This window comes from Procambarus clarkii, chromosome 81 (assembly GCF_040958095.1).
Source record: "Procambarus clarkii isolate CNS0578487 chromosome 81, FALCON_Pclarkii_2.0, whole genome shotgun sequence".
In the NCBI taxonomy this organism is placed as follows: Eukaryota; Metazoa; Arthropoda; class Malacostraca; order Decapoda; family Cambaridae; genus Procambarus; species Procambarus clarkii.
In genome coordinates this window covers 1,227,110-1,249,263 of record NC_091230.1, presented here as the reverse complement: position 1 = coordinate 1,249,263, position 22,154 = coordinate 1,227,110, and the positions used below count along the sequence as shown (strand labels likewise).

Below are 22,154 nucleotides of genomic sequence, written 5' to 3'. Positions count from 1 at the left end.
GCGAATACGTGCAATGAGCCAGAATTTGGCTCCAAAATATTGCTCAAGCCTCGAAATTGGGATATTTGGGATATTTCGAAAACTGCAGGGGAGTTTGTGCGAAATGTGACTCACTGCCGCTTTCAGTACTTGACCTATGTTGGGTATAAAAAAGTCGTAATTTCAAACTGTGAATACGTGCAGAGAGCCAAAACTTGGCTCCAAAATATGGCTCTGGCCTCAAAATTGGGATGTTTGGGATATTTCGAAAACTGCAGGGGAGTTTGTGGGAAATGTGACTCACTGCCGCTTTCAGGACTTGGCATATGTTGGGTATAAAATGTCGTAATTTCAAACCACGAATACGTGCATGGAGCAAGAATTTGGCTCCAAAATATGGCTAAGGCCTCGAAATTGGGATGTTTGGGATATTTTGAAAATTGCAGGGGGGTTTGGGACAAATGTGACCAAACGCCGCATTCAGTACTTGGCATACGTTGGGTATAAAAAAGTCGTAATTTCAAACTGCGAATACGTGCAGAGAGCCAGAGTTTGGCTCAAAAATATGGCTCACACCTCGAAATTGGGATGTTTGGGATATTTCGAAAACTGCAGGGGAGTTTGTGCAAAATGTGACTCACTGCCTCTTTCAGTACTTGGCATATGTTGGGTATAAAAATCGTAATATTAAACTGTGAATACGTGCAGAGAGCCAGAATTTGGCTCCAAAATATGGCTCAAGCCTCGATAGGTGATGTTTGGGATATTTTGAAAACTGCAGGGAGGTTTGGGACAACTATAACCAAACGCCACTTTCAACACTTGGCATATGTTGGGTATAAAAAGTCGTAATTTCAAACTGCGAATACGTGCATAGAGCCAGAATTTGGCACCAAAATATTGCTGTCCTCGAAATTGGGTAGTTTTGGGATATTTTGAAAACTGCAGGGGGGATTGGGACAAATATGACCAAACGCTGCTTACAGAACTTGGCATATGTTGGGTATAAAAAGTCATAATTTCAAACTGCGAATACTTGCAGAGAGCTTGAATTTGGCTCCAAAATATGGCTCAGGCCATGAAAGTGGGATGTTTGGGATATTTTGAAAACTGCAGGGGAGTTTGAGCAAAATGTGACTCACTGCCGCTTTCAGTACTTGGCATATGTTGGGTATAAAAAGTCGTAAATTCAAACTGCGAATACGTGCAGAGAACCATAATTTGGCTCCAAAATATGGCTAAGGCCTCGAAATTGGGATGTTTGGGATATTTTGAAAACTGCAGGGGGGGTTTGGGACAAATGTGACCAAACGCTGCTTTCAGTACTTGGCATATGTTGGGTATAAAAAAGTCGTAATTTCAAACTGCGAATACGTGCAGAGAGCCAGAATTTGGCTCCAAAATATGGCTCAGGCCTCGAAATTGGGATGTTTGGGATATTTTGAAAACTGCAGGGGAGTTTGTGCGAAATGTGACTCAATGCCGCTTTCAAGACTTGGCATATGTTGGGTATAAAAAAGTCGTAATTTCAAACTGCGAATACGTGCAGAGAGCCAGAATATGGCTCCAAAATATGGCTCAGGCCTCGAAATTGGGATATTTGGGGTATTTCGAAAACTCCAGGGGAGTTTGTGCGAAATGTGACTCACTGCCGCTTTCAAGACTTGGCATATGTTGGGTATAAAATGTCGTAATTTCAAACCGCGAATACGTGCATAGAGCCAGAATTTGGCTCTAAAATATGGCTAAGGCCTCGAAATTGGGATGTTTGGGATATTTTGAAAACTGCAGGGGGGGGGGGGGGTTTGGGACAAATGTGACCAAACACCGCTTTCAGTACTTGGCATATGTTGGGTATAAAAAATTCGTAATTTCATACTGTGAATATGTGCAGAGAGCCAGAAGTTGGCTCCAAAATATGGCTCAGGCCTCGAAATTGGGATATTTGCGATATTTCGAAAACTGTAGGGGAGTTTGTGCAAAATTTGACTCACTGCTGCTTTCAGGACTTAGCATATGTTGGGTATAAAATGTCGTAATTTCAAACCGCGAATACGTGCATGGAGCCAGAATTTGGCTCCAAAATATTGCTCAGTCCTCGAAATTGGGATGTTTGGGATATTTTGAAAACTGAAGGAGGGTTTGGGACAAATATGACCAAACGCCGCTTTCAGAACTTGGCATATGTTGGGTATAAAAAGTCGTAATTTCAAACTGCGAAAACGTGCAGAGAGCTTGAATTTGGCTTTTAAAATATGGCTCAGGCCTTGAAAGTGGGATGTTTGGGATATTTTGAAAACTGCAGGGGGGGTTTGGGACAAATGTGACCAAACGCTGCTTTCAGCACTTGGCATACGTTGGGTAAAAAAAAGTCGTAATTTCAAACTGCGAATACGTGCAGAGAGCCAGAGTTTGGCTCCAAAATATGGCTCACACCTCGAAATTGGGATGTTTGGGATATTTCGAAAACTGCAGGGGAGTTTGTGCAAAATGTGACTCACTGCCCCTTTCAGTACTTGGCATATGTTGGGTATAAAAATCGTAATATCAAACTGCGAATACGTGCAGAGAGCCAGAAGTTGGCTCCAAAATATGGCTCAGGCCTCGAAATTGGGATATTTGGGATATTTCGAAAACTGTAGGGGAGTTTGTGCAAAATTTGATTCGCCGCCGCTTTCAGGACTTGGCATATGTTGGGTATAAAAAAGTCGTAATTTCAAACTGCGAATACGTGCAGAGAGCCAGAATATAGCTCCAAAATATGGCTCAGGCCTCGAAATTGGGATGTTTGGGATATTTTGAAAACTGCTTGGAGGTTTGGGACAAATATAACCAAACGCCGCTTTCAACTCTTGTCATACGTTGGGTATAAAAAATTCGTAATTTCATACTGCGAATACGTGCATAGAGCCAGAATTTGGCTCCAAAATATTGCTCAGTCCTCGAATTTGGGATGTTTGGGATATTTCGAAAATTGCAGGGGAGTTTGTGCAAAATGTGACTCACTGCCGCTTTCAGTACTTGGCATATGTTGGGTATAAAAATCCTAATATCAAACTGCGAATACGTGCAGGGAGCCAGAATTTGGCTCCAAAATATGGCTGAGGCCTCGATATTGTGATGTTTGGGATATTTTGAAAACTGCAGGGAGGTTTGGGACAAATGTAACCAAACGCCGCTTTCAGTACTTGGCATATGTTGGGTATAAAAAAGTCGTAGTTTCAAACTGCGTATACGTGCAGAGAGCCAGAATTTGGCTCCAAAATATGGCTCAGTCCTCGAAATTGGGATATTTGGGATATTTCGAAAACTGCAGGGGAGTTTGTGCGAAATGTGACTCACTGCCGCTTTCAGGGCTTGGCATATGTTGGGTATAAAATGTCGTCATTTCAAACCACGAATACATGCATAGAGCCAGAATTTGGCTCCAAAATTTGGCTCAGGCCTCGAAATAGGGATGTTTGGGATATTTTGAAAACTACAGTGGGGGGATTGGGACAAATGTGACCAAATGCCGCGTTCAGTACTTGGCATATGTTGGGCATAAAAAAGTCGTAATTTCAAACTGCGAATACGTGCAGAGAGCCAGCATTTGGCTCCAAAATATGGCTCAGTCCTCGAAAATTAGGATATTTGGGGATATTTCGAAAACTGCAGGGGAGTTTGTGCGAAATGTGACTCACTGCCGCTTTCAAGACTTGGCATATGTTGGGTATAAAATGTCGTAATTTCAAACCGCGAATACGTGCATAGAGCCAGAATTAGGCTCCAAAATATGGCTCAGGCCTCAAAATTGGGATGTTTGGGATATTTTGAAAACTGCTGGGAGGTTTGGGACAAATATAAACCAAACGCCGCTTTCAACACTTGGCATATGTTGGGTATAAAAAATTCGTAATTTCATACTGCGAATACGTGCATAGAGCCAGAATTTGGCTCCAAAATATTGCTCAGGCCTTGAAAGTGGGATGTTTGGGATATTTTGAAAAACTGCAGGGGAGTTTGAGCAAAATGTGACTCACTGCCGCTTTCAGTATTTGGCATATGTTGGGTATAAAAAGTCGTAATTTCATACTGCGAATACGTGCAGAGAGCCAGAATTTGGCTCCAAAATATGGCTCAGGCCTCAAAATTGGGATGTTTGGGATATTTTGAAAAACTGCAGGGGGGGTTTGGGACAAATGTGATCAAACGCCGCTTTCAGTACTTGGCATATGTTGGGTATAAAAATTCGTATTTCAAAACTGCGAATACGTGCATAGAGCCAGAATTTGGCTCCAAAATATTGCTCAGTCCCTTGAATTGGGATGTTTGGGATATTTTGAAAACTGCACGGACGGTTTTGGGAAAAATGTGACCAAACGCCGCATTCAGTACTTGGCATATGTTGGGCATAAAAAAGGTCGTAATTTCAAACTGCGAATACGTACAATGAGCCAGAATTTGGCTCCAAAATATTGCTCAAGCCTCGAAATTGGGATATTTGGGATATTTCGAAAACTGCATTGGAGTTTGTGCGAAATGTGACTCACTGCCGCTTTCAGTACTTGACATATGTTTGGGAATAAAAAAGTCGTAATTTCAAACTGTGAATACGTGCAGAGAGCCTGAGTTTGGCTCCAAAAATATGGCTCAGGCCTCGAAATTGGGATATTTGGGATATTTCGAAAACTGCAGGGGAATTTGTGCAAAATGTGACTCACTGGCGCTTTCAGGTACTTGGCATATGTTGGGTATAAAAAATCGTAATTCAAACTGCGAATAGCGTGCAGAGAGCCAGAAATTATGGCTCCAAAATATGGCTCTGGCCTCGAAAATTGGGATGTTTGGGATATTTCGAAAACTGCAGGGGAGGTTGTGGGAAAAATGTGACTCAAACTGCCGCTTTCAGGCACTTGTCATACTTTGGGTATAAAAATTCGTAATTTCAACTAGCGAATACGTGCATAGGAGCAAGAATTTGGCTCCAAAATATTGCTAAGGCCTCGAAATTGGGATGTTTGGGATATTTTGATAATTGCAGGGGAGTTTGAGCAAAATGTGACTCACTGCCGCTTTCAGTACTGGCATACTGTGGGGTATAAAAAAGTCGGTAATTTCAAACTGCGAATACGTGCAGAGAGCCAGAGTTTGGCTCAAAAATATGGCTCAGCACTCGAAAATTGGGATAGTTTGGGATATTTCGAAAACCTGCAGGGGAGTTTGTGCGAAATGTGACTCACTGTCCGCTTTCAGGACTTGGCATATGTTGGGTATAAAAATGTCGTTAATTTCAAACTGCGAATACGGTGCATAGAGCCAGAATTTGGCTCCAAAATATGGATCAGGCCTCGAAATTGGGAGGTTTGGTATATTTTGAAAACTGCAAGGGGGTTTGGGGACAAATGTGACCAAACGCTGCTTTCAGTACTTGGTATATGTTGGGTAAAAAAGAAAGTCGTAATTTCAAACTGCGAATACCGTTGCAGAGATCCAGAATTTGGCTCCAAAATATGGTTCAGGCCTCGAAATTATGATGTTTGGGATATTTTGAAAACTGCAGGGGAGGTTTGAAACAAATGTGACCAAACGCCGCTTACAGTACTTGGCATATGTTGGGTATAAAAAAGTGGTAATTTTAACTGCGAATACGTGCAGAGCCGCCAGAATTTGGCTCCAAAATATGGCTCATGCCTTAAAAATTGGGATATTTGGGGATATTTCGAAAACTGCAGGGGAGTTTGTGCGAAATGTGACTCACTGCCGCTTTCAGGACTTGGCATATGTTGGGTATAAATGTCGTAATTTCAAACCGCGAATACGTGCATAGAGCCAGAATTTGGGCTCCAAAATATGGCTTAGGCTTCGAAATTGGGATGTTTGGGATATTTTGAAAACTGCATGGGGGGGTTTGGGACAAATGTGACCAAACGCTGCTTTCAGTAACTTGGTATATGTTGGGTATAAAAAAGTCGTAATTTCAAATGCGAATACGTGCAGAGAGCCAGAATTTGGCTCCAAAAATATGCTCAGGCCTCGAAATTGGGATGTTTGGGATATTTTTGAAAACTGGCAGGGGGTTTGGGACAAATGTGACCAAACACTGCTTTCAGTACTTGGCATATGTTGGGTTATAAAAATTCGTAATTCATACTGCGAATACGTGCATAGAGCCAGAATTTTGGCTCCAAAAATATTGCTCAGTCCTCGAAATTGGGTAGTTTGGGATATTTTCGATTCTTTGAACGATTCTTCGCGGCAGGTTAACGATTCTTCGCGGCAGGGGATCGTATTCCAGGGACCATAGGATTAAGGACTGGCCCGAAACGCTACGCGTACTAGTGCTGTACAAGAATGTAACGACTCTTGTATATATCTCAAAAAAAAAAAAAAAAAAAAAATTTTGAAAACTGCAGTTGAGTTTTGAGCAAAATTTGACTCACTGCCGCTTTTAGTATTTGGCATATGTTGGGTATAAAAAATTCGTAATTTCATACTGCGAATACGTGCAGAGAGCCAGAAGTTGGCTCCAAAATATGGCTCAGGCCTCGAAATTGGATATTTGGGATATTCGAAAACTGTAGGGGAGTTTGTGCAAAATTTGACTCACTGCCGCTTTCAGGACTTGCATATGTTGGGTATAAAAATTCGTAATTTCAAACTGAGAATACGTGCATAGAGCCAGAATTTGGCTCCAAAATATTGCTCAGTGTCCTCGAAATTGGGATGTTTGGGATATTTTGAAAAACTGCAGGGGGGTTTGGGACAAATATGACCAAACGCTGCTTTCAGAACTGGCATATGTTGGGTATAAAGAAGTCGTAATTTCAAACCGCGAATACGTGCATAGAGCCTGATTTGGCTCCAAAATATGGCTCAGGCCTCGATATTGTGATGTTTGGGATATTTTGAAACTGCAGGGGAGTTTGTGCAAAATGTGACTCACTGGCTGCTTTCAGTACTTGGCATATGTTGGGTATAAAAAAGTCGTAATTTCAAACTGGAAATACGTGCAGAGAGCCTGAGTTTGGCTCCAAATATGGCTCACAGCCTCGAAATTGGTATATTTGGGATATTTCGAAAACTGCAGTGGGAGTTTGTGCGAAATGTGACTCACTGGCCCGCTTTCAGTACTTGTCATATGTTGGGTATAAAAATCGTAAAATCAAATTGCGAATACTTGCAGAGAGCCAGAATTTATCTCCAAAATATGGCTCAGGCCTCGATATTGTGATGTTGGGGATATTTTGAAAACTGCAGGGAGGGTTTGGGACAAATATAACCAAACGCCGCTTTCAGCACTTGGCATATGTTGGGTATAAAAAAATTCGTAATTTCATACTGCGAATACGTGCAGAGAGCCAGAAGTTGGCTCCAAAAATATGGCTCAGGCCTCGAAATTGGATATTTTGGATATTTCGACAACTGTAGGGGAGTTTGTGCAAAAATTTTGCTCACTGCTGGCTTTCAAGGACTTGGCATATGTTGGGTATAAAAAAGTCGTAATTTCAAACTGCGAATACGTACATAGAGCCAGAATTTGGCTCCAAAAATATTGCTCAGTCCTTGAAATGGGATGTTTGGGATAGTTTGAAAACTGCAGGGACGAGTTTGGGAAAAATGTGACCAAACGCCGCATTCGGGTACTTGGCATATGTTGGGCATAATAAGGTCCGTAATTTCAAACTGCGAATACGTTGCAATGAAGCCAGAATTTGGCCTCCAAAATATTGCTCAAGCCTGGAAATTCGGGATATTTGGGATATTTCGAAAACTGCAGGGGAGTTTGGGTGCGAAATGTGACTCACTGCCACTTTCAGTACTTGTCATATGTTGGGTATAAAAATCGTAATATCAAACTGCGAATATGTGCAGAGAGCTTGAATTTGGCTCCAAAATATGGCTCAGGCCTCGATATTGTGATGTTTGGGATATTTTGAAAACTGCAGGGAGGTTTGGGACAAATATAACCAAACGTCGCTTTCAACACTTGGCATATGTTGGGTATAAAAAGTCATAATTTCAAACTGCGAATACGTGCAGAGAGCTTGAATTTGGCTCCAAAATATGGCTCAGGCCATGAAAGTGGGATGTTTGGGATATTTTGAAAACTGCAGGAGAGTTTGAGCAAAATGTGACTCACTGCCGCTTTCAGTACTTGGCATATGTTTGGTATAAAAAGTCGTAATTTCAAACTGCGAATACGTGCAGAGAGCCAGAATCTGGCTCCAAAATATGACTCAGGCCTCAAAATTGGAATATTTAGGATATTTTGAAAACTGCAGGGGAGCTTGTAGGAAATGTGACTCACTGCCGCTTTCAGGACTTGGCATATGTTGGGTATAAAATGTCGTAATTTCAAACCGCGAATACGTGCATAGAGCCAGAATTTGGCTCCAAAATATTGCTCAGTCCTCGAAATTGGGATGTTTGGGATATTTTGAAAACTGCAGGGGGGTTTGGGACAAATATGACCAAACGCTGCTTACAGAACTTGGCATATGTTGGGTATAAAAATTCATAATTTCAAACTGCGAATACGTGCAGAGAGCTTGAATTTGGCTCCAAAATATGGCTCAGGCCATGAAAGTGGGATGTTTGGGATATTTTGAAAACTGCAGGGGAGTTTGAGCAAAATGTGACTCACTGCCGCTTTCAGTACTTGGCATATGTTGGGTAAAAATTCGTAATTTCAAACTGCGAATGCGTGCAGAGAGCCAGAATTTGGCTCCAAAATATGGCTCAGGCCTCGAAATTGGGATATTTGGGATATTTCGAAAACTGCAGGGGGTTTGGGACAAATGTGACCAAACACTGCTTTCAGTACTTGGTATATGTTGGCTAAAAAAAAAGTCGTAATTTCAAACTGCGAATACGTGCAGAGAGCCAGAATTTGGCTCCAAAATATGGCTCATTCCTCGAAATTATGATGTTTCGGATACTTTGAAAACTGCAGGGGAGTTTGTGCGAAATGTGACTCACTGCCGCTTTCAGGACTTGGCATATGTTGGGTATAAAATGTCGTAATTTCAAACCGCGAATACGTGCATAGAGCCAGAATTTGGTCCCAAAATATGGCTAAGGCCTCGAAATTGGGATGTTTGGGATAGTTTGAAAACTGCAGAGGAGTTTGTGCGAAATGTGACTCACTGCCGCTTTCAGGACTTGGCATATGTTGGGTATAAAATATCGTAATTTCAAACTGCGAATACGTGATTAGAGACAGAATTTGGTTTCAAAATATGGCTCAGGCCTCGAAATTGGGATGTTTGGGATATTTTGAAAACTGCAGGTGGGTTTGGGACAATTTTGACCAAACGCCTCTTTCAGTACTTGGTAAATGTTGGGTAAAAAACAGTTGTAATTTCAAACTGCGAATACGTGCAGAGAGCCAGAACTTGGCTCCAAAATATGGCTCGGGCCTCGTTATTATGATGTTTGGGATATTTTGAAAACTGCAGGGGGGTTTGGGACAAATAGGACCAAACGCTGCTTACAGAACTTGGCATATGTTGGGTATAAAAAGTCATAATTTCAAACTGCGAATACGTGCAGAGAGCTTGAATTTGGCTCCAAAATATGGCTCAGGCCATGAAAGTGGGATGTTTGGGATATTTTGAAAACTGCAGGCGAGTTTGAGCAAAATATGACTCACTGCCGCTTTCAGTAATTGGTCATATGTTGGGTATAAAAAGTCGTAATTTCAAACTGCGAAATACGTGCAGAGAACCAGAATTTGGCTCCAAAATATGGCTAAGCCTCGAAATTGGGATGTTAGGGATATTTGAAAACTAGGGGGGGGGGGTTTGGACAAATGTGACCAACGCCGCTTTCAGTACTTGGCATTTGTTGGGTATAAAAATGTCGTAATTTCAAAACTGCGAATACTTACCGAGAGCCAGAATTTGGCTCTAAAATATTGCTCAAGCCTCGAAATTGGGATATTTGGGATATTTCGAAAACTGCAGGGGAGTTTGTGCGAAATGTGACTCACAACTGCCGCTTTCAGTACTTGGCATTGTTGGGTATAAATTAAAAGTCGTAATTCAAACTGCGAATACGTGCAGAGAGCCTGAAGTTTTGGCTCCAAAATATGGCTCACGCCTCGAAATTGGATGTTTGGGGTATTTCGAAAACTGTAGGGGGGGTTTGGGACAAATATGACCAAACGCCGCTTACAGACTTGGCATATGTTGGGTATATAAGTCGTAATTTCAAACTGCGAATACGTGCAGAGAGCTTGAATTTGGCTCCAAAATATGGCTCAGGCCTTGAAAGTGGGATGTTAGGGAAATTTTGAAAACTGCAGGGGAGTTTGAGCAAAATGTGACTCACTGCCGCTTTCAGTACTTGGCATATGTTGGGTATAAAAAGTCGTAAATTCAAAGTGCGAATACGTTCAGAGAGCCAGAATTTGGCTCCAAAAAAATGGCTCAAGCCTCGAAATTGGGATGTTTGGGATATTTTGAAAACTGCTGGGGGGTTTGGGACAGATGTAACCAAACGCCGCTTTCAGTACTTGGCATATGTTGGGTATAAAAAGTCGTAATTTCAAACTGTGAATACGTGCAAAGAGCTTGAATTTGGCTCCAAAATATGGCTCAGGCCTCAAAATTGGGATGTTTGGGATATTTTGTAAACTGCAGGGAGGTTTGGGACAGATGTGACAAAACGCCCCTTTCAGTACTTGGCATATGTTGGTATAAAAGTCGTAATTTCAAACTGCGAATACGTGCAGAGAGCAGAATTTGGCTCCAAAATATGGCTCAGGCCTCGAAATTGGGATATTTTGGGATATTTTGAAAACTGCAGGGGAGTTTGTGCAAAATGTGACCACTGCCGCTTCAGTACTTGGCATATGTTGGGTATAAAAAGTCGTAATTTCAAACTGCGAATACGTGCAGAGAGCCAGAATTTGGCTCCAAAATATGGCTCAGGCCTCGAAATTGGGATGTTTGGGATATTTTGAAAACTGCAGGGGGTTTGGACAAATGTCACCAAACGCTTTCAGTACTTGGCATATGTTGGGTATAAAAAGTCGTAATTTCAAACTGCGAATACGTGCAGAGAGCCAGAATTTGGCTCCAAAATATGGCTCAGGCCTCGAAATTGGGATGTTTGGGATATTTTGAAAACTGCAGGGGGTTTGGGACAAATGTCACCAAACTTTCAGTACTTGGCATATGTTGGGTATAAAAAAGTCGTAATTTCAAATACGAATACGTGCAGAGAGCCAGAATTTGGCTCCAAAATATGGCTCAGGCCTCGAAATTGGGATGTTTGGGATATTTTGAAAACTGCAGGGGTTTGGGACAAATTGACAAACGCCGCTTTCAGTACTTGGCATATGTTGGGTATAAAAAGTCGTAATTTCAAACTGCGAATACGTGCATAGAGCCAGAATTTGGCTCCAAAATACGGCTCAGGCCTCGAAATTGGGATGTTTGGGATTTTGAAAACTGCAGGGGGTTTGGGAAAATATGAAAACGCGCTTTCAGTACTTGGCATATGTTGGGTATAAAAAGTCGTAATTTCAAACTGCGAATACGTGCAGAGAGCCAGAATTTGGCTCCAAAATATGGCTCAGGCCTCGAAATTGGGATGTTTGGATATTTTGAAAACTGCAGGGGGTTTGGACATATGTGACCAAACGCCGCTTTCAGTACTTGGCATATGTTGGGTATAAAAAGTCGTAATTTCAAACGGCGAATACGTGCAGAGAGCCAGAATTTGGCTCCAAAATATGGCTCAGGCCTCGAAATTGGGATTTGGGATATTTGAAAACTGCAGGGGAGTTTGTGAAAATGTGACTCACTGCCGCTTTCAGTACTTGGCATATGTTGGGTATAAAAAGTCGTAATTTCAAACTGCGAATACGTGCAGAGAGCCAGAATTTGGCTCCAAAATATGGCTCAGCCTCGAAATTGGGATTTGGGATATTTCGAAAACTGCAGGGGATTTGTGCAAAATGACTCACTGCCGCTTTCAGTACTTGGCATATGTTGGGTATAAAAAGTCGTAATTCAAACTGCGAATACGTGCAGAGAGCCAGAATTTGGCTCCAAAATATGGCTCAGGCCTCGAAATTGGATGTTTGGGATATTTTGAAAACTGCAGGGAGGTTTGGGACAAATATAACCAAACGCCGCTTTCAACTTGGCATATGTTGGGTATAAAAAATTCGTAATTTCAACTGCGAATACGTGCAGAGAGCCAGAATTTGGCTCCAAAATATGGCTCAGGCCTCGAAATTGGGATATTTGGGATATTTGAAAACTGCAGGGGGTTTGGCAAATTGACTCACGCGCTTTCAGACTTGGCATATGTTGGGTATAAAAAGTCGTAATTTCAAACTGCGAATACGTGCAGAGAGCCAGAATTTGGCTCCAAAATATGCTCAGGCCTCGAAATTGGGTATTTGGGATATTTTGAAAACTGCAGGGGAGTTTGGGACAAATATGACCAAACGCGCTTCAGAACTTGGCATTGTTGGGTATAAAAAGTCGTAATTTCAAACTGCGAATACGTGCAGAGAGCCAGAATTTGGCTCCAAAATATGGCTCAGGCCTCGAAATTGGGATGTTTGGGATATTTTGAAAACTGCTGGGGGGTTTGGAAATGTGACCAAACCGCTTTCATTACTGGCATATGGGTATAAAAAAGTCGTAATTTCAAACGCGAATACGTGCAGAGAGCCAGAATTTGGCTCCAAAATATGGCTCAGGCCTCGAAATTGGGATGTTTGGGATATTTTGAAAACTGCAGGGGGTTTGGGACAAATGTGACCAAACGCCGCTTTCAGTACTTGGCATATGTTGGGTATAAAAAAGTCGTAATTTCAAACTGCGAATACGTGCAGAGAGCCAGAATTTGGCTCCAAAATATGCTCAGGCCTCGAAATTGGGATATTTGGGATATTTGAAAACTGCAGGGGAGTTTGTGCGAAATGTGACCACTGCCGCTTTCAGTACTTGGCATATGTTGGGTAAAAAAGTCGTAATTTCAAACTGCGAATACGTGCATAGAGCCAGAATTTGGCTCCAAAAATGGCTCAGGCCTCGAAATTGGGATGTTTGGGATATTTGAAAACTGCAGGGGGTTGGACAAATGTCACCAAACGCCGCTTTCAGTAACTTGGCATATGTTGGGTATAAAAAGTCGTAATTTCAAACGAATACGTGCAGAGAGCCAGAATTTGGCTCCAAAATATGGCTCAGGCCTCGAAATTGGGATGTTTGGGATATTTTGAAAACTGCAGGGATTGGACAAATGTGACCAAACGCCGCTTTCAGTACTTGGTATATGTTGGGTATAAAAAAGTCGTAATTTCAACTGCGAATACGTGCATAGAGCCAGAATTTGGCTCCAAAATATGGCTCAGGCCTCGAAATTGGGATGTTTGGGATATTTTGAAAACTGCTGGGAGGTTTGGGACAAATGTGACCAAATGCCGCTTTCAGTACTTGGCATATGTTGGGTATAAAAAGTCGTAATTTCAAACTGCGAATACGTGCATAGAGCCAGAATTTGGCTCCAAAATACGGCTCAGGCCTCGAAATTGGGATGTTTGGGATATTTTGAAAACTGCAGGGGAGTTTGGGACAATGTAACCAAACGCCGCTTTCAGTACTTGCATATGTTGGGTATAAAAAGTCGTAATTTCAAACTGCGAATACGTGCAAGAGCGAATTTGGCTCCAAAATATGCTCAGGCCTCGAAATTGGGATGTTTGGGATATTTTGAAAACTAGGGAGGTTTGGACAGATGTACCAAACGCCGCTTTCAGTACTTGGCATATGTTGGGTATAAAAAGTCGTAATTTCAAACTGCGAATACGTGCAGAGATCCAGAATTTGGCTATATATGGCTCAGGCCTCGAAATTAGGATATTTGGATATTTTGAAAACTGCAGGGAGGTTTGGGACAAATGTGACCAAACACCGCTTTCAGTACTTGGAATGTGTTGGGTATAAAAGTCGTAATTTCAAACTGCGAATACGTGCAGAGAGCAGAATTTGGCTCCAAAATATAGCTCAGGCCTCGAAATTGGGATGTTTGGGATATTTTGAAAACTGCAGGGGGTTTCGGAAACGTGTCCAAACGCGCTTTCATACTTGGCATATGTTGGGTATAAAAAGTCGTAATTTCAAACTGCGAATACGTGCAGAGAGCCAGAATTTGGCTCCAAAATATAGCTCAGGCCTCGAAATTGGGATATTGGGATATTTCGAAAACTGCAGGGGAGTTTGTCCAAAATGTGACTCACTGCCGCTATCAGACTTGGCATGTTGGGAATAAAAAGTCGTAATTTCAAACTGAATACGTGCATAGAGCCAGAATTTGGCTCCAAAATACGGCTCAGGCCTAAATTGGGATGTTTAGGATATTTTGAAAACTGCAGGGGGTTTGGGACAAATGTCACCAAACGCCGCTTTCAGTACTTGGCATATGTTGGGTATAAAAAAGTCGTAATTTCAAACTGAGAATACGTGCAGAGAGCCAGAATTTGGCTCCAAAATATAGCTCAGGCCTCGAAATTGGGATTTGGGATTTTGAAAACTGCAGGGGAGTTTGTGCAAAATGTGACTCACTGCCGCTTCAGACTTGGCATATGTTGGGTATAAAAAGTCGTAATTTCAAACTGCGTATACGTGCATAGAGCCAGAATTTGGCTCCAAAATACGGCTCAGGCCTCGAAATTGGGATGTTTGGGATATTTTGAAAACTGCAGAGGGTTGGGACAAATGTCACCAAACGCCGCTTTCAGTACTTGCATATGTTGGGTATAAAAAGTCGTAATTTCAAACTACGAATACGTGCAGAGAGCCAGAATTTGGCTCCAAAATATGGCTCAGGCCTCGAAATTGGGATGTTTGGGATATTTTGAAAACTGCAAGAGGATTGAGACAAATGTGACCAAACGCCGCTTTCAGTACTTGGTATATGTTGGGTATAAAAAGTCGTAATTTGAAACTGCGAATACGTGCAGAGAGCCAGAATTTGGCTCCAAAATATGGCTCAGGCCTGAAATTGGATATTTGGGATTTTGAAAACTGCAGGGAGTTTGTGCAAAATTTGACTCACTGCCGCTTTCAGGACTTGGCATATGTTGGGTAAAAAAGTCGTAATTTCAAACTGCGAATATGTGCATTAGCCAGAATTTGGCTCCAAAATACGGCTCAGGCCTCGAAATTGGGATGTTTGGGATATTTTGAAAACTGCAGGGGTTTGGGACAATGTAACCAAACGCCGCTTTCAGTACTTGGCATATGTTGGGTAAAAAAGTCGTAATTTCAAACTGCGAATACGTGCAGAGAGCCAGAATTTGGCTCAAAATATGGCTCAGGCCTCGAAATTAGGATATTTGGGATATTTTGAAAACTGCAGGGAGGTTTGGGACAAATGTGACCAAACGCCGCTTTCAGTACTTGGCATATGTTGGGTATAAGTCGTAATTTCAAATGCGAATACGTGCAGAGAGCAGAATTTGGCTCCAAAATATGGCTCAGGCCTCGAAATTGGGATGTTTGGGATATTTTGAAAACTGCAGGGGGTTTGGGATATATGTGACCAAACGCCGCTTTCATTACTGGCACATGTTGGCTATAAAAAGTCGTAATTTCAAACGTCGAATACGTGCAGAGAGCCAGAATTTGGCTCCAAAATATAGCTCAGGCCTCGAAATTGGGATATTTGGGATGTTTCCAAAACTGCAGGGAGTTTGTGCAAATGTGACTCACTGCCGCTATCAGACTTGGCATATGCTGGGTATAAAAAGTCGTAATTTCAAACTGCGTATACGTGCATAGAGCCAGAATTTGGCTCCAAAATATGGCTCAGGCCTCGAAATTGGAATATTTCGGATATTTTGAAAGCTGCAGGGGAGTTTGTGCAAAATGTGACTCACTGCCGCTATCAAGACTTGGCATATGTTGTGTATAAAAAAGTCGTAATTTAAAACTGCGAATACGTGCAGAGAGCCAGAATTTGGCTCGAAAATATGGCTCAGGCCTCAAAATTGAGATGTTTGGGATATTTTGAAAACTGTAGTGGGGATTGGGACAAATGTGACCAAACGCCGCTTTCAGAACTTGGCATATGTTGGTTATAAAAAAGTGATGTGGAAAGCATGGGGGATTTTTTTTATATTGCAGAATGGTGACTGGGGCTAGTGCGTGATGCTTTCCTACTAATCCAACCCACTCAGATGCACCTGCTATATTTAGATCAACAACACTGCTGATCTATGATTCATCCAGTGTCTAATGTCACTTAATGGAGAGATTTAGCAAGAGGTCAGCAGCAGATCAACTTTTTCTAAATACCATGTTGGCGATCACAGCAAACAATGAGGGTGAAAAAAAGTTCATTTGCTGAGAGATTGTAATTCAGTAGAACTCCATTCACACTGACTGATGCCAAAATCTAATATATCCATATCAGCCTGGATAGCTCCAGGGAACCTCTGGCTCTCGCCAAGTAAATGATGTTTCATTACATTCATTTTTTTTTTACCCTGTCTGTAAGACATCGTTTTCTACAGATAAAATAATAACTATTTGGTATTTTTGAACATCATTCTCATAAATTTCTGCTCTGTTTAATTGAAGCCTTTTTATTTCAGCCATCCAACTATTATGAAGCTAAATGAGCTACGTAACAGCAATCCACGATTAGCAGAACTCACTACCAAACAGGTTAGTGGGAGGGATGAAGTTTGATGCAAATGACAGATAAGGACACACTTTAAAAGGATTCAGTATAAGTAGAAAAATAAACACACAATTTAACAGGAGCATCTCTAAGCAGTAGCGTATATACTAAGCCTACAAACATAGGATTATGCCTAAACAGTAGGAGTGAGTGCTCCCAAAGACACAAAGCCAGTGTTCTAAACACTTATATTCGTCGAGCCCTTACCCACTGCTCAGAATGGAGCAACGTCAGTAGGGAGTTTGAAAGTTAACTGAAGTGTTGGTGAACAATGGATATAGCAACAAAGAAATAAACGCAACATAAGATGACACCTGGACCAGGTACAATCCTGAACCTAGAACAGAAACCACAACACCTCCAATAATATTATAATACAAATCAGATTTGGAAGGAAGGATTGGGCTACAGGAAGGATTGGGCTACAGGAAGGATTGGTCTACAAGAAGGATTGGGCTACAGGAAAGATTGGGCTACAGGAAGGATTGAGCTACAGGAAGGATTGGTCTACAGGAAGGATTGGGCTACAAGAAGGATTGGGCTACAGGAAAGATTGGGCTACAGGAAGGATTGAGCTACATCTCCAAATGTATATTTGCCAGATAATTTGGCACTAAAAACAAAGAGCATATATTATTGTTTAGACTAAATCCGCTACTCATTACTTTCCTGAAGTTGTCGTATATACACTACAAAATCTGCGTGTAAATCACAAGACAATTAACACGTGATGAAAATGGTGACGACAGTGTCAGACCACGAAGGAAGAATTGAAACAGGAATTTCCTTAAGTATTTTCGTAATTAATAATACATCTAAAGAAGGGTGTTTCAATTCTTCCTTCGAGGTCTGACATTGTCACTACAGTGTTGAATGTATTTAAACGTTGCAACAATGAATAATGAGAACAATCATTATATGGATGGCGTAATAACAGGGGAGCATTAGCCCCTCTGGTGGTCAGATGCTTAACTGTATTAGAGGTTGACAGTTTAGATATTATAGTGAAGTAAGGGTGAGTGGCGCGTCTGGGAGTCCCGCTTCTTAACGTGTGGCTCATTTGTCGACCAGCCGCCGCCTGGCAAGTGTCACGTTGATTACCAGTGAGCAAAAAATAAATGTGTTACAGATATCATTACTCAATCATAATATAGAAAGAATTGTTCGGGGTGTGTACTTCATGTTGTTATTCGTTATTATTTTGTATATTTTATGTATTTAGACAAAATATAGAGGAGATTGTCAGGTGGCAGCCATAGGTGTACCCGCTAGTTAAGTCATTAGGGCGCTTGTGGTGGCCTTAATAGCCATGCCAGTAGCTAGCCAGCAATCTTAAGGTTATCTTGAGATGATTTCAGGGCTTAGCATCCCCCGCGGCCCTGTCCTCGACCAGGCCTTCTTTTTCTTACACATCCCCAGGAAACAGCCCATAGCAGCTGTCTAACTCCCAGGTACTTATTTACTGATAGGTATACAGGGTCATCAGGGTGAAAGAAAGTGTCCATTTGTTTCAGCCTCCACCGGGGATCGACCCCGGAACCTCAGGATTACGAATCCGGAGCACTCTCCACTCGGCTGTCAGGCCCCTTAAAACAACCCAAAGAGAAATCTTCTACATATTTTGATGAAAATCTGAATGAAACGAGAAATGTTGGCCACAGATTGTGTGAAGATGGTGGGGGGGGGGGGGATTGAGGGGGTGCAGGTTAGTACGATGAGCATGATTCAGAATGATGGAAGGAGAAGGGCTCCTATGATGAATTGACCTAAGGGCCACCATCTACAGTGGCCTCGACGGGGACAGGACGGCGGCACCTTGTCAAAGGTCAGCCTTCCTACTCCCTCCACCCTTATTTTATTGAGGATTTGTCTTGTGTATATTGTGAACAAGAGGAATGACTCGGCATTTACGACTTGAGTGGTTAAGCGGGTTCATGGGTTAATAATCCTATGGGGGAAACAACACATCTATTTTCTGTGTTACATTGTGGCTTGTTGAGCTTGAAGCTGTTGTCCAGCCTGTGTCAAATATGATATTTTAGAGAAGTGGTCTGTATTAATGACCTCCAACTTGGTCAGTATTACAAAGGCCTCGGCTGTTATTTATTTATTTATATAACTACAAGTTATATTGGGTTTCTGATCAACCCGTCCTCTTAAAACTAACGTCACTTTTGGCTGGTATGCGCGGCACTATGGCCAAATTTGGACGTAATTTGAAATGAAATCGACTCACAAAAGTGACGCACGGTTCCGTTTTCTGTTTGAGTCGTCCGGCTTACTCGGCCAGCTTAGAAGAGGATTCTTTCCATTAACATTTTTCATAACGTTTTGAAACTTTATGAGAATTTCCTGCCCACCTAACCTACCAGAGGACCCTTAACTTATTGTTGTTGAAAAAAAGCCCAAATTTATTTTCATTTTGTTTTCATTTCCAAATTACGTCCATATTCGGCCTTACGGGTAAACGGCCAAAAGCGACGCTATTTTTAAGAGGACAGGTGACAAGGAGTACATAGCCCTGTGTGTTTACATTCTTGTAAAGCCACTAGTACGCATAGCACTTCGGCCAGGTCCTTAATTTAACAGATAATATTAAGTAGGTAATTTCTAGGAAAATTTATAGGCTAATCTATCTAAATCTATAACAATTTAAACTTTTATAGTGTTAGTCCTTCAAAGATTCGTGGTAGTGACAGTTGAACAAGTTCTGGCATGATTGTTGTTGCTGTCTTGAACTTTCTCCAAAGCTGAAAATCATTGATGTGTTTTTGAAGTGAGGTTTCCATATTAGGACACAGTAGGCCAGATGGGACCACAACAGAGACTCGTACAGTTGAATATTCAAACGTTGTTTCGTTTCAGTCAAAGATTCGTTTAACTATTCTCTAAGATTGTTTTCATATTAACTGTGAGTCCCAGATGTTCAATGGCTGGTACATCATAACTCCTAGGTAATATTGACTAAATTTACCAGAGGGCCACCATTTCTCCATAGTGCCCTCTACGGCAAACAGGAAGCCGGCGGCTTGTACAAGGTTCCCCTATGGTTCCTGAGAATTTTTGTCTATCTGTATTTTGAGCGCGCAAACTGCTGCATTATGACATTAAGGTAGTGTGATAATATGCACAACGTGTTTTGTAGCTAAGGTAAAGGTGACTTGTAATGTTTAGCAACAAGTCACCCTAGATTGTTTAGTGTGTTGACGACGACGTTTCGGTCCTGGACCATTCTCAAGTCGACTTGAGAATGGTCCAGGATGGACCGAAACGTCGTCATCCCTTCACCTGCTAGTGTGTGGCCTGGTCAAACTACTTCAGCCACGTTATTGTGACTCATCGCCATGCCACTTAGTGTGTTAACGACTAGGGCGATGGAGTGGTCCTATCAGGATGGCAATTGTGCAAATAAATGTGAAGATAATTGTTTCCATCTTGTTTACTCTGCGATATGAAATGGTTTCACCTGTAAATGGTCCTTTTTGACAATGTAATCACTAGGCTTCTAACGTGGTTTGGTGCTCAGAGACCATATACTGTACTTAAGAGGTTTTAAGCATGTTATTTATATAATTAGGCCAATAAACAGCTAAATAAATTAATAATACACAGTACGTTTATCTAAGATTAGCTAAAGGGTTTGTTTTTAGTGGAAGACCCTAATACGATAATGTGTTTCTATGTAACTTAAAGACATTGATGCTTAACCATAGCCTCATGAGTCGGAGACAAAAATGTACTCCGTTAGGCTATTGCAGTCTTATCAGTCTTGCCTACTCGCTATTGTTGATACAATCTTTATTAATCTCCATTGCAATTTCACCTTTCCAGTGATTGGTTCCAGTGTTCTTGAAATTCATAATTGTATTTTCCTACTCGATTGTATTTGAAATAAACTGGTTTATACTTACCCTGGTGCTACATAGCCTTCCCGTTTGGTGCCTTATTTTAATAATTACTTATACTTGCCCTTAATATATGTAAAAAAATATTTTTTCAGGAGTGTGGCACGTGTGGACAAGTGTTGGATCAGAGGAGTCAAGGTAAAGTGCTTATTTAAACAACTAGTTCTGGGAGGAGCGGGTGGAACTAGATGGACGTAGTCAACTTCACATTCTGTTACACTAACACTGGTTTGGTGCCTCGGAGAGGCTGCAGGATCCAATATGTTCAGTAGATCTTCGGTTTCAACTCCTTTTGACCATGTCGTAGCTCAGTCGATTACGGCAGCGTCTGGGATGCTCTCGGACGCAGGTTCGAATCCTCGTCCCGGCCCTTGTGGATTTGTACACTCTTGTTAGCAGGCTGAGAGCTTTTCTTTCCCATAGATTTATTTATAGAAGAGTTAGCAATAAGTCGGCTGGGTTTATTAACGTATTGTTTTTAGGCCCCATTTACATTATGCCGTTCAGTTTGGTCGCCATACTAAATGAATGGACATAATTCACTAGAACACGTCAGTTAGGATGACAAAGTTAATCACCGCAAATTAGAAAGCTTCCATATGAAGAGATGTGGAAAAACCTTAACGTGACATGATTGAAGTGTACAAGTGGATGAATGGGCATAACAAGGGAGTTATTGATAAGGCTTTAAATGAAGATAAGTTTAGATTTAGGAACTACCTGGGTAAATACTGGTTTGGTAACTGGGTTGTGGATTTGCGGAACCAATTACTGGATTCATGTGCAGACGACGAGTCACAATAATACCTGCGTTCACAGTTCATCCTCGTCGCCAATGTGGTGTTTGTGTGTTACTGAGGAAGTCTTGGTTGTAGGGTTGATGTAAAGTCATGACTTTGGTTACTGACTTTAATACTTAATATGATTACATGACTAGTAGCTACCAAGCTTGGCGGGCGTCCTGTAACGCTCTCTTTGTTTACCTCCCCTCTCTGGCGTCCCAGCCGCCGCACATAGAAAACGGATGGTACCATTTTCTGTGAACATGACAAGCCCCAGGCGAGGTGTGGAAAGAAAGTCCAGCCAGGGGCGTTTCAATCTGTGCGCCAAGATGGCCGACCTTCGGGCGGGAATCTCCTCCACAACCAAATCTTTTATTGAGGAGTTGTTGCCAACCTACTTTTAATCTGGCATGTATTATGCCCAGTTTTTAGCCTCGCATAATTTTTTCTCATTTGGAAATACAATATTATCTTCAATATAAATTACTACTATAGTGTGTCATTTTCTGCTCACAACTCATCTCTAAATAAAATGATACAAATATTTCCAAAGACATAAACTGCCTCATCCAGCCGCCTCTCCCTCAATTCCAAATCAAAAACCCTCCAACTCCAACTCCAAGAGGAATTTCCAAACTGCGATATACGTGCAGAGAACCAAGAATTTGGATTCAAAATATGGCTCAGAGGCCGGAATTGAGATGTTTGGGATATTTTGAAAAACTGCAAGGGGAGTTTGTGCGACAAATGTGGACACACTGGGCTGCTTTCAGGACTTGGCATATGTTGTGATAGA

General features: G+C 41.6%; 1 long non-coding RNA gene across 1 annotated transcript in view; it reads left to right on the top strand.

The window, feature by feature from the left end:
* LOC138358043 (uncharacterized) overlaps nt 1–22,154 on the top strand; it is a 158,102-nt gene that overhangs the window by 124,996 nt on the left and 10,952 nt on the right. Inside the window, exon 3 of the long non-coding RNA XR_011225213.1 lies at nt 20,672–20,714. This is a non-coding gene — a long non-coding RNA (uncharacterized lncRNA). The remainder of the gene's footprint in view (nt 1–20,671; nt 20,715–22,154) is intronic.